The sequence below is a fragment of the Bombus vancouverensis genome, chromosome 9 (genome assembly GCF_051014615.1).
Source record: "Bombus vancouverensis nearcticus chromosome 9, iyBomVanc1_principal, whole genome shotgun sequence".
Classification (NCBI taxonomy): Eukaryota; Metazoa; Arthropoda; class Insecta; order Hymenoptera; family Apidae; genus Bombus; species Bombus vancouverensis.
This window is the reverse complement of record NC_134919.1, coordinates 4,028,939-4,042,843: the sequence shown is the minus strand read 5'-3', so window position 1 is coordinate 4,042,843 and position 13,905 is coordinate 4,028,939. Positions and strand designations below refer to the sequence as shown.

At 41.7% G+C, this 13,905-nt stretch overlaps 1 protein-coding gene across 1 annotated transcript in view; it reads left to right on the top strand.

Moving 5' to 3' along the window:
• Nucleotides 1-13,905, top strand: part of nAChRalpha1 (nicotinic acetylcholine receptor alpha1) — a 147,321-nt gene that overhangs the window by 72,740 nt on the left and 60,676 nt on the right. The window lies entirely within an intron of this gene.

Genomic DNA, 13,905 nt, shown 5'->3' with positions numbered 1-13,905 from the left:
TACGATTGCAATTTCTATCTAAAATCGAGAATTATTGCACGCAGTTCTGATACGTGCAACGCCCGAACGTGCTTCGTCCGACGCGTGGTATTACAGTTACGAATAGCTTACTCTAACGTGTGTAACTATCGAGATAGTAGTTTTAATCGAGTTCCGCGAGTAATCTCGCGATAAATCCACAACGTCGAGCTACGCTGGGTTGCATCAGCACAGAAAAAATGGGGGAAAAATGCAGGCAGGAATTTCTTCCAAGATACAGTTTCGAGGATTCTGTAACTTTTTCTGTGATGGAAACGCTCGCGAAACTAACGGTGTCTACCGCGAAAGAGCGAGGCCGCGTTTCAACATTTCCTCCTTTAAGTTCTCTACCCCTCGACAATAGTCGAACGAACAGAGGAAACTTGGCTGGCGTCGAAACTTTTTTCATTTGCATATTCACGCGCTACGCTGTTGCTGTCAGCCGTGCAAATTGAGAGCAGGAATCGTGGCGATCGGTTATTGTTAACCTCGTTATCTGACGGTAATCCGTTCCAGGGATCAGCGATCGATACGTACCGTATTTTCCAGCGGCCGTCATGCTCGGTTATTGATACGACTCTCCCAGTTGCCTCAATCTGCTCCGCCAATGTCTCCGTCAGGGACTTTTCAAAATGACGGCTCGATCTCCCTGCTTCATCTTCTATCCCACAGGATTTATCCGCCATTTTGGTTACTAAGAGTTAATCCTGCCGTTTCTACGCTGAAAGCAATTTTCTACAATAAACACGCGTTTCTAGCAAAGGATGAAAGATCATGAAACTTGTTTCGAATATTTCGGGAGAGAAAATTATTTGCAAAACTTGGAAAGTATCGTTTTTTCAATCCATTACGTGCCAATGTGTTTCTTGTTATTTCTTTTTTCACCGAAATTCTACGTCTTAACGAAGCTTGGGTAAACAGAGATATTTATAGCAACGCGATAAACGATATTTCATTATATCATGGAAATTGTTTCCTCTGTAACGAGCTTCTGTAAAGTATCTGGTATTTGCATCTTTACAGCCGCGTTTACCGGCATTTTTCTCTCATCGTCTATCGACCACAGCCGTATTTAAGGATGTTTGTTCGTCGAATTGTTCATCGAAGCGAGAAGTCAATGAAATCCTTATGCATCTTCCCTCCCTTTTCTCGTCGATCATTTTACCATCCACAGTGTTCAAATGGTATGTTTCTAGTTTACTTTCGCCTTGACGGAGCTGCGCGTTCTTTTGTATGTCGTGGCGATGCGGCAGAGGCTAACGCCGAGACCGGCATCATTCCAGCCGATTTCACGCGGCGAACATCCGCGGTCGAGATGCTAAGCGCCGGCAGTAATTAAAGACCGGGTTAATTAGTGGCTGCCGCGCTCGTTCGGGCGTATCACGGTCTATATAACGCGCGCACCCTCTCTGGCGCCATCAAACTTTACCGACACTTTATATTTTTGTATCTCGCTTACCCTCGGTCTTCTATTCGCTTCGATTCTCTCGGTCAATGCGCCCGTATCGATGCGACGAAGATTCGCGAATCGTCACATGTATCTGCATAGCAATTTGCCGATGATGGATTATAGGCTCGTTGTTGGTGCATCGAACGTTCCACTGTTCTCTGTTCATCATAAGATTTAATTTATCAAGAAAATGCAACCCTGATTTTAAATTCGTGAACAGTATAATGGTTACCTTATCGCGTAAACTAAATCGTTTGGAAATTTACAAGATGTCGTATCGTGCATTATATTAGGTTGGTACATATGAAATGTCGTTAATCACTCGTAGATTAATAGCGGTTTGTCTTTTATGCAAGTATATACTTACTCGTGTAGAATAATACGTAGAAGAAGAAGAAGAAGATCGATGACGAGGTGGCGCAGTGCGTAGCGGGGTCTGGTTAACGAGTCCAGGGACTAGGATCTAGAATCTCGACTAGATTCAGCAAAAAGAATGTTTTTCCGATGGATTTTATTCAGTTCTTATTGTCAGTCGAACGAGTGGATCGTAGGTCGAAAAAAGCGCGCTTTCGAAAATATGAAAAATGATAAAATTACTTGGCTGAACAGTGGCGCGAAAAAGTGAAATAACAGAGAGGCGGGAACAAGTTTTCGTAAGCAGCAAAATCTAGTAAAAAGTAAAAAGACAAAAATATCGTGATAAGCGATATACATATTGCTTTTTTTTCATAACAAGTTGCATTCGCGACTGAAGTTTGCTCTGCAACGTGTTAATAAATCAACCTATGCGAGATCCACGAATTACGAAGCAGCATGGTAGGGAGAAATTTACGAATAAATAGAATTTCTAATTGTGCAGGAAACTATACGACGATTTTCGGTAGCGTGCTGTGTGCCGTATTTTCGACCGCGAGACATACGTATAATAAGATTATCGTAGGGTGCACATGGAGACAAAGGGGCAGAAGGGAGGAGAAAGGAAGAGAGAGAGAGAAGAAAGAGTCGACGTACGTTGAATGCACGGTAACATCCTCTCGTAAATGCGGATAATGTTTGTAGAAACGATCGTTTATCCGAATTAGGTTGCGAGTTTCATGCAGCGTTAATTGATAGCTAATTGGTAGACAATCGGTACGTTTAATTGCCGACAGGTTAGTTTTTTCTTTTTTTTTATTATTTAATTTGTACTTTATAATTTGTCCAGCTGGATATTTCGTAAATTTTTCTAACTTAATTGTTAAATAACATGTGGATGACTATCCCTACCGGGATACCATCTTCGAGTTTGACTATTTTATTTCTTTAGTGAGATCAGTAAGGTGTTTTCTTTTTAGTCTTCTTTCTATGAGAGTTTTGCTCGTTTCAGCAACTAGCTGGTTTGGATGTGTTGCCGTTCTTTCCTTGTATTTTTCTGCGTACCTGTCAATTTCTTCTTTGACCGTTGGTATTTTTAAGTCTTTGCGTATATCCTCGTGTCTGACATAGCATGGGGCGTTGACTATTGTTCCGAGTATCTTCGATTGTAACAACTCTAGTTTATTTATGTAGCCTAACACTGCTATCCCCCATAGTGATATTCCATACGTCCAAATTGGTTTTATTATCGTTTTGCAGATTTTTAGTTTATTTTCTATGCTGAGTTTAGAGTTTCGACTAGTTAGCCAGTACATCTGTCTTCTTTTTATCCGTATTTTGTCTATAATTGATTTAGTATGTTGTTTCCATGTAAGTTGTGTGTCTAAGTGGAGTGCTACGTATTTAACTTGCCATTCAATTGAATATTTGGTGGTTTCCGTTCTTTTAGTGTAAATGTAATATGGTTGAATTTACTGGGGTTTGCTTTTATTTCTTTATCTTGTGGCCATTTTTCTATTTTTGTGATGTGCTCTTGTAGTAATGTGATTGCTGTTTCTGGATTAGTATATCTGACTAGTACAGCCGTGTCGTCCGTGAATGTCAGTATTTTGCTGTTGGTAGATGTTGGTATGTCGATCGTGTATAATGTGTATAATATTGGTCTTAAGAGACAGTTTAGTGAGCAGGATTGCTTGTTTAATAACAATCTTGGCAACCATTCGATCTCCGTTGCGAAATCCATAAAGAATCTTCGGCTACGAAGCGTTAATTCCAGTTTCGTAGAAAGAAAATGTGATTGTGGGAACAACGCCGGTGCTTTCGTTAACTTCTACGACAAACAGCGAGTAAACGCAAAAGCGAGTGGCAATAGAAACTGGCGTAATAGTTAGGCGAAAGTTTTCATTGTTGGAATTAATTAAAAAGTGACGCGGAATTGTAGCTTTCGATAAATTTCCAACGAGAGGGAAGAGGCATGCGGGGTATCGTAAGCTAGACAAAAAGCTGCGTTTCGCCTTTGAGCTGCGTTTACCAAATCGAATTCTAGCGAAACGCAACTGCAATCGATATTCACGATCCGCGCGATCCAATTCCGCGTCGTACGTGCCTCCGAATAATTACAATCGAACCAGTGAGCCAAAGACACACAGTTTTAGAACGATTCCATCGATACGAGTCTGCCTTTTCGACCAAACGTATTTCCATTCCCCTTTTTCTTCATCGGACAAAGATAAAAGCAGATAAAATTCGGATGCTTCGTTTGAAATTTGTTTCGACGCGAAAAACGACAAAGTAGAAAACAACGGATAGAAAAGGTTACGGACTGGTGAATCTTATTCGGTTAGAAATATTCCAAGATCCGTGACGTTTAGATGCTCGTCGGGGCGGAAATTTCAATTTCGCCCTGGAAAGCTGAACGAAAGCGAGAAGACGAAACGCGAGGACAGGGTGTGTCAGAGACAAAGAAATGCGCCGCGGAAACGAATGGCTGCTTGTTAACGAACCAATAATCCGTTTTCGAATGGATCGACAAGATCGATCGGCTCGTAGATCACTTTGTCGCCGACACGAAGTCGTTGTATTTGTTTCTCCGCTATCTCTTTTTTTTATTTTTTCTGCCGAATGGCCACGCGCCCGATTCCCCGAAGCAATTCGTCGATTTATTTGAAGTAGTTGCTGACAGATGCAAACGATATATCGAGAATTGAGAATAGAAGTAGGCTCTGATCGGGCCGTTTCGATTGAATAGCGTTCACTGAACGGCAAGTGCTTTTCCGATATTTTAAATACGTCTACATCCTGCAACATGGCGCAAACTTGCGATTGTTTCTCGCGCTCGTCCACCCAATTCCGTCCACTTTAATCGCGCCAGATTTGTTACGTGACTGGACGTAACGCCGTTCCGTGTGTCGAACGACTCGGCTCGAGGCGAAGCCGATAAACAGCCACCGGGAAATCGAGTACGGATTATTGGATCTTCCCCTGTAGCTTCTCTGTGCTACATGTCTCGTAGCTGCTTGATTTTTATTACGCTCGTTCGGATACTGTCTTTGTGCACCTACCCTCTTCTTTGTATTTGTTAGTACTGTTATTATTATCCTTAAGAACTTATTACGCATTCGCACGATTATGTCACGTCGAAGACACGGGCAGTGATGAAATCAAGAAATCACTGGTCGTTTCCTCGCGTCGTTCGAATGAGTTCGCGTAAGTTTAAACGTTTCACGAGTGTCACGTAGGAGACACAAGAAATCACGAAATTGGCAGATCACCGGTGATCTCCTCGCGTCGCAGTTCGAACGTTTCACAAATAACGTAAAGAATTGAACTTTAGATATATTTAGTAGTAACATTTCTTGTACGAATCCAACAGAGTGATCGTTCAGAGTGTTTTAGAACAGAGTGTCGAGAGCTGATTTTAGGAAGGTTTATATACTAGGTTACTAATGAAACTATGAAACTATATAAACTAATATGAAACAAAAAACATTGTGCGTCTATTATTTCCTTATAAAACGAAAGAAACTTTTCGGACAATCTAATACTATGGGCTTGGCTCCTATGGAGGGAGTGTCGCCGGGACCCAGGTCAGAGATGGCCATGTTGTTGCTGTTTTCTGACACGGGAACACTCTCTACGTTGTTGTTTCAATGGCCTGCGGGATGTTTGTTAGCCCCCCTTGGTTTTTGTATCGCTATGAGATATGGTGGCAGAATTTATCATGTGTACCCAAGAGACTGACGGTTAAGAATGTTAGAACAGAGTGTCGAGAGCTGATTTTGAGGGTTTAGCTCTTATGGAGGGGGTGTCGGGGCCTAGGTCAAAGGTGGCCATGCTGTTACTGTCTTCTGACCCTGGGCCACTTTGTTGTTGTTTTTCTATTGGTAATTTATGGCTCTGTGACAATCACGCAGTACGAAAAACAGGAAGACAAACTTTGGCATAGAATAAAGCAAATACGACAAACAGAAATTCAATTAGAAGCTGCTGGATAGAATAGCAGATAAAATGGAGGCAAGTTGAATGCGGAGGAAACTAATCTCTGTAGGTGTAGTATCACGCGATGGCGAATAATTTTCAGGTTAAAAGCTATTCGGATAAATATCGATCTCCGGTAAAGGTATACCACAAGAGATTCCACGAAACGGATTGCTTCTTCAGCGTGTTTATCGGCACAGGAAACACGAAACGCGCCATGGTAATTGGGATAATACGCAAACATCTACAGAGAGAAAGAGAGAGAGAGAGAGATAGGGAGAGAGGTAGAGAGACAGACCAAAGTAACAAGCGCGCCTCGAAGCGGTCGGTAGACCTCGTTGCCGCTTAGGGGTTTGATAAAACAGATAACAAAGCACAGCCAGGTGTACGGTGGATACTCGACGGAACGGTGGATCGAACTGGGCCGCGTAAACGACGGACGAACTTGGCGATTCCGCGAGTTTCGAGGACGCTCGCGAAACTTCACCTTGCCCCTGCTAAATAGATCCTCTTTAGGAGAGGCGGATGAGAGGGCGCGAAGCAGGCTCAGCCGTGCCGAAGCGAACTAATATATCCTCTTAGAACTGGTGGTGTTCTACGGGCTAATTGGATTTGTGTCCGTTGCCATAAATTTCACGATAATCCTCCTTCTTACGTTCATGGAAATTGTGACTGGGATCGTGTTCCGGCCGGTAAAGCTCCATCGAATCTTCCATTTCGCAGTACAGACGCCGATGCCAAAGGCTCCATTAGCTGTTCGTCAGAACCTCGTCTACCAGTTTTCAAAGGAATTTCAGCCGAATTTCCTTATCGATGCGAATGCCTACATGGTAACAGGTCTCGTTCCATAGATAGCTTTATTAATAAAAACTAGACTTTCTTGTGTAAAGTATGTTGAAGTGGGTCTCGCTTCTAGGAATACTCCATATCTTCTCTAGTTTTTGGCACAATGATTCTCTTTACAGCGGCTTCTTTCGCCTTTATTATAGTACCAACATACAGACAATGTCGACGATAAAGCGAAACTGCCGACAAGTCGAAAAAGTCGGAAAAGTTCAATAGACCTAACGGCCATCAACATATTAGGTTGTTAGTTTCTTTCGTTTTATGAGGAAATAATAGACGCACAACGTTTTTTCTTTTATATTATTTTGTCGAATTATGTACGTTCCATTTTGTTCTATTGAGATAAACACCGCGACATTTCACAGACTTGGGTTCACGTTTCTATGAAGGTGCACTGTTGTAAAAAACACGTTTGCGAAAGAAAGATACTTTTCGGACAGTTTAATATTTCGACACCGCAGACGTTGATTGTTCAGTTAGCCACCGAAGAGTGAAGAGTCGTTAATCGAGAGTTGTGATAGCACACTATTGTTGTATTAAGTTCAAGTTAAATAATCATCGTTTTCTGTGTAATCCACTGTAATAAATCCATTTATCAATAAATTACTATATAGGATAGAAACTATAGCGGCACATGCGTCACAGGACGTTTCGATTCGAAGATGCCTCACGTAGTTGTTTTGCCACAGAGGATTAACACTGTACGACGCACATAATGTAATAAACAAACTCTGGACAAAGCAGTTTCGCTGTTACGTGCAACCGACAACCAGCGATAAGTTCAAACCTGCCGGTACCCCCCCCCCCAACCAGTATAAATAGACGACCACGTTCTCCAGACATCGTCAGTCGCGCGAATCAGTATCAGTATCGAGTCATCGAGATCATCAGTCGAGCGAATAAGTATAACGAATCAGTCTAGCGAATTAGCATAACAATTAGTATCAGTATTGCAATATCGCGCAATCTTATAACGGTACGCTACAAAATATACAATCTACACTTTAAAATAACTATAAATATAGTTAACGAAATCAACTCGTCTCGTTATTAATTTAACCAACAAACGTCTTACCGTCCACCACAAAACCATTGGAAATCCTAATTTCTAACATTTCTGGATAAAGGAATTCTATAATACATTCATGCACGCGTTTGCTCTCTCTATTCTGAGATATAAAACCTCGACGAGGCGGTAGAGTGATAGACGAGTAGTCGGCCTAGGGTTCGTATTTGCGTATGGGAAACGCGTGTGCACGTCCGAGTCGGAGGAAGTTTCCAACTCCGCCTTAGTCGTAAATGGCTTAGGAGAGTTAAGCGGAGCCAGCGGAAGCATAAGGGAAGATTAGCTGCAGTTCTCTGTAACTGTCCGATTAATATTGTCACTGAAAGATCATGTTATATAACGAAAGAATGCGAAGCACGAGAGCAATCTCAGATTGTTTCCAAAAAATGGTACCGTATTTCTTACAATTGAATGTTGCACCAGATTTATAATATGGTTAGAAGAGTAAAAGTTGTATAGTTTCTCTGCTATCTGTCAACACATAGATGGGACACAATTATACAACTCAGAGAAATTTATTCGATACACGAGAACGATAGGCGAGCGTAACTGTACTTAAAATGTATATTCGTTTCTCTTAATTCACACCGATTGGTGGTACTCCGTAACGTGGAACGAGATTGCGAAACTTCCGATAGACCAAACAAAAAGTAAAACGAAAGGGAAAAGTAGTTTCGATAGCGCGGAGCGGCGTTCGATCGTTCAGATCCGGCCTTGTAAATGAGAAATCGTAGGTATTCCCTGTAACAACTGGCAAATTGCTTTTCTCTGTGGCCCGCGTCCTTTCTCGTGGCCGACGCGGCGCTTTGACGCCGCTAAATTTTCAAACGCGACGCCGCGACGTCGTTTCAGCGGCTAGTCGATTCGCTGGAATCGATTGGAAGTTCACCGACGGTCGTTACCGCGCTATTCCGGGAATCGACTATGACGAGACATCTTCGTGGAATTTGCTGATCCACAAAACGGCCGTCATAGAATTCAACGAAAAATCCAACGAGAAACTTTTGGCCAAATGTCGCCTTTATTTTCTTCTATCTTAGTTCCGCTTTTTTCTTTCGCTCTGTATCTACGGACGACAGCATGTGATATTTTTGATAAGTTGGCGATCATAACGTGGTTCGCGATACCAATCTCCATCGCGGCATCCAGAAAGTAGTTAAAGTTCACTTGCTTTTCCTACGTTGGCTTCTTTGTTCCTTCTGCCGAGGTTTAATTGGATTTGCCGTCTTCCAGGAGCGGGGCTCTTTTCGCTGCGGCGAATGAAATTTTACTTTTACACAAAGAGCCTGCACTTTACGTCGATTGACTGATTCCATTGGTTCATTCTCCAGCGGAAAATTACCGATTTCTTTACCTCTGTATCCATCTCCCGGGTGACCGTTTTAACGATTCCTATATTCATTCTGAGAACCTTTTCCTTTAGCTCGACATTTTCTCAGAAGTAGAATGCTAAACTCTTTATTTTCGTAATATTATATATATATATATATATATATATATATATATATCGCAAAATATATATATCGCAAAATATCGTGTATCGCAAAAGTTTCATAACTCAGAACGTTACCTTATCGTTAACGCGATGTTAAATTTAGAAAAAGATGGTCTTGGTCGATAGTAGCGAGTTTGTTATTCCAGATTATCGATCAAAATCGATTCAAAGTGATGGAAATTTGTTTTTTTCTCCTTATTGATTATCCCTGGCGGCTGGGACGTGGGTAGAGCTGTGAAAGCTACTCGAAGAGGTAGAAAAGTCGTGTCACCAAAACTAGCACGTTGCAGAGATCGAGAATCAATATTTCTCGAAGTAGATTTATTTAACGAGTTCAGCTTTCTATCTAAAGAGTCGTTAGCGTGCCAGAGTACAGATATTTCACAGGGCTGGAAATAAAAATAATCCGTCATTACCATTTGTCGTTATCTTCTTGAACGTGTTCCGTGGTCGACGAAGGCGAATGCTCGATCCTCGGTTTCCAGTTAAAACTTCCGTCGCAGCTGGTCATCGTGAATCGATCTTTTTATCTGCTCTTTTTCAAGCCGATCTTCCCACTCCAACGAGGAAAGTGTCGCCTTCCATCGCGACTAAATCGGACTTGGTACGCGGGCACAGAAACACCCAGAGACAAAAAGGCGAGAGAGGAGAACGGCTTGGTCGCGGAGAATGAGAGATCGTCAAAGCATCGAGTTGATTCGGTGGCCGAATGCAATTAAAACTTTTCTACTAGCGCCAGTTAATTTGTCTTTGTTGCCCTGACCCGGCGGAAGCTCTGCCTTTTGTTACGAAACCCCGTTCGCACGCCATTCCGGCACAGCTTTGCTTCGCCGATGCCTTTTGCGACGTGCAAACAACGCCTTTTTCCTCGCGCTCTGGTAATTGTTGGCTTTTCGGTCGCAATCGATCGACCAAAGGAATGCGGGTCCCTTTGATCGGTTGCTTATTTTTGTTTAACACCTAGAGTGCTTGCAAACGTTAACCATTAGCTAGTTTTTACGTTAAACATTAGCTAGTTTATCGCTATTCGCTTTACTTAACAAAAGTAATCGTTTTTATTAAAATTGTCGCGTACGTATGGAAATAAAAATGTGACGGAACATACATCTGCATCGAAGTTGACGTTTCGTCGATTTCGTAAAAAATATAACGACTGAGCCATATTTTTTGACTAGTCGACTGGAATATTTTATGCGTGATAGATAACAATTCGAAACACGTAATGAAGTTTCGGAAAAACGATTTGTCAGAGTTATGGAGAAATTGTAGACGAGCGAATAAATGTTGCTTCGATCCTCTATCACAGAGAATGCGTTAAATATATCGGATTTTTATAATCCAAGCTTTCGAATAAAATAATAATCCTCGCAAGGATACCTTAATTCCTCCTTCGTTAAATTAATCGTATCTTTTAGAATCGTTCGAGTACTCATAAACGGTGGTGTATAATCAAATCGTGCGAGTTCAGTAGACTACTTCGTCGATGATCAGATACACGGACTCGCATGACGAGAGGTTCTCTTCGCTTCGATGAAACGTCGAAGAAACGACAAAAAAAAAAAAAAAAAAAAAAGAAAGAAAAAGGAAAAGCGAAGGAATACGGAGCATGGCAAACAAACGAAAAGAGAAGAAAAGGCAAGAATCAGCATTGAAATAGGTTAGGAATAAACTGCGGCGAAATGAAAATTGGACGGAATACCTCTGAGCATTCGGATGCTGTGAATTTAGTAAAAAGTAGGAGGATGGGAAGGACACGATTGCGCGCTGAGTGGAGCCACGCGTTAGGGGGTTAATTGGGAGTGAGCAATTAAGTGTCACGAAGGCCGTTCTCGGATGACATATTTCCGCGATATTTACGCAGAGGAAACCTCTAGCACGCGGGCCGGCTGTTCAGTGTCACCGTGCGATTCACCAAGTGCAATAGAAGTTCCTTGACGCGAGATAAGTTGCCTGACACGTAATACTTTTTGCTGGGATGTTCGTCGAGTGGCAGTTCACGGGATCGGAAACGCCAAGAATTTCCGTTCTCCGCGATCTGAACTTGCATCGAATCACGCATACTCGCGTGTAAATCGTGACACAAGGATTAGTTGTGTCGCCGCAAAATTTCATTTGTAATTTCTTTGGACTATTATAAGTTCATATTATTGAATTCTATTGAATTTACATTACTATTGGTACGAAAAGGAATTTCAAGAACTCGCTCGATATTTGTTTCTTTACTATCCCTATTTCGCTTAGAGTTTATACTTTTATGAAATTTAAAGGAATTGAAATATTTGATATATATATATATATATATATATATATATATATATATGTCGGATTAGCACTGGGAGTAGGGTTGTGGGCGTCGAATGAATCTTCAGTCGAATGAATCATGGGGGATTAGCCATTGATGCGGTTCACACAGGTGTAGTTTATTACAATAATAGAGTTGTTACAGCCTTGACAACTGATGACACGGCGATTAGGCACTCGCGAAGCTAGTGACAATGGCTTCAGATTCGTTAACGAATCCACGGTCCAGGAGATGACAAGTATCAACGTAATACACGATTCGGCTAACTTTCTCGATAACTCAATCAGCAATTCGTCCAACGACTAACTAACCAACTAACTCGTAATCCAAATGAAACTGCCCTTATATATTCCTGTCCTTACTTCTCGGGTCAATCTTTGTTTTTAAGGAGGGCCATATAATCATTCCATACCTCTGTCAGGTACACGTCCCTCCCGTGACCGTGGCTACGTCTAGTGACCCCCTATGTTACCTTGAACCCGAACCCATCGTCATAAACCAGGTTGGAACATCAAAATTATTTCTTATTTTTTTTATTGCTTAAACATGGCTATCATAAAAGTCTTGACTATGGTATTGGGGGTTTCCCAGCATCCCAGACGGGAAATCCCGCTGTCCTTCCATCTCCGACATATATAACTCATTTTATTAATTTTACAAATGCTTTTTGTGGTTTTAATGTGAACGATAGGCTTCTGCAATGTGTCACAAAACAGAATTCAACGATATTAATTGAAAAAATTGCTGATGTCTCAATAGGAAAGAAGAAACATTCATATTTCTATGGGATTTCGAGATACGATTAAAAGCCACAACATGAAAAAAAGACATAACCGTCGGATATAAAAACATTTTGATGCTCCTTCTAATAAACTGGATTTATCAATTATCAAGTCGATCTGACCACAAAATTTTAAACAATTAACGTTCGTCTTCTGTATTTGTGTTCTGCTGGTCAGTTTTTGCAATTAAGTTGCTATCCACGGCGTTGGATGTGCTGTTCGTAAAGTTTACGATGTTCCCGTACTGTTTTATAGATTCTTCCGTAGTCGTGGGATCGTAAAAAGGCTTTGAAAAGTTGAAGAGTAGATTTCATGGAAAGCGTCCCGCTTCGGCGAAGTATTATCGATTATTTAAAAAAATGTTGAACACAGTTTGCAGAAGTACGTGGAGGAATAGTTTGAAAAACGCGTGCACCAGCAGCAAGACTTTCTTTCTTCAGCGAGCCAAATATCAAATATTCTTTATGAATTTTGTTTTCTGGAAACCTATTGTAACGAATTATTGGGTTGGCAATTAAGTGTCATTAGATGGTAATAACAAAATCCGCAATCACCTAGTTGCCAATCCAATATATCGTTTCTTGTACGCTTATCAAAGACGCGAAAGTTTCTCAGAAACACGAAATAAATTTTTTCCACGGAAATAGAAGTACGTCGCTATCTCAACGATTTGAAAATCATTGCATCGGACATTGGAAATTAAAGTTATTCTTTAGTATCCAAGAGGAAGAGTCTAGAAGCAGGTACAATAGAACGAATATTCGAGCGAGCTGGTTTCTTTGGTATACGCGAATTTTTCTACGAATGACGAATAGAGATATTTTTTTCCTTCGGCCTGGAATAAATTCACGGCTCGGGGAACGAGTATGGAGACAGCCAGCGAGTCCTGAATATGCGAACGAGATGGCGGGCGTCATGGCGTCGCCGTGGAAAAGGCTGAAAGGAGGGCCGAACAAAAAGCTCCTTCGCGCCAGCTGGCCAGCCTTTTTTATCAGCAGTCTGGGTGCCGTTCTTGCCGGCGAGATGTTCAAAAATCGCTTAGCCCTGGTAGATAGGCGGTCGATAAGGGAAACCACGGACTGATTTACGATGGAACTTCCGTTCTGCCCTCTTGCTACCCAGATTTTCGTTCCTTTGTTGGTGTCATTTTAAGACACGTTTCTTGCCTTCTGCTAAAAGCAGTGGGTTAATTCGAGCTTTAGAGACATTCGCTTCTTCGGCAAGTGTTTCCTTAAGAAACAGAGTTATTCCCTTTGTAACCAGAGCGTATCTCTTCTCATTCTGCCTTAATAAAGATCGAGCGACGGTTTTATAGGCGTGGAGGGAATCCGTCTGACGTATGGCGCACTTTTTGCTCTTACTCATCTTCTCCTAATTTCCAGACAACAGCCAGGGAACGCCCTCCGCGGCCTTGTCCCTCGTGATAGCTTCTTTTTATCCTTCGTGTAATATCACAGGGGAACTCGTTTGTGTCTAACTAATAGAATTTTTCTCCACGGTCGTTCAGAAAATATTTGCCCCATTACGCAGATACTTTAGGCAGGCTGGTTCTGTTTTCCGTTTCCCCATTTCTTTTTTTTTGTCTGATTCTACCAGAAACTTCTCATTTTCCGC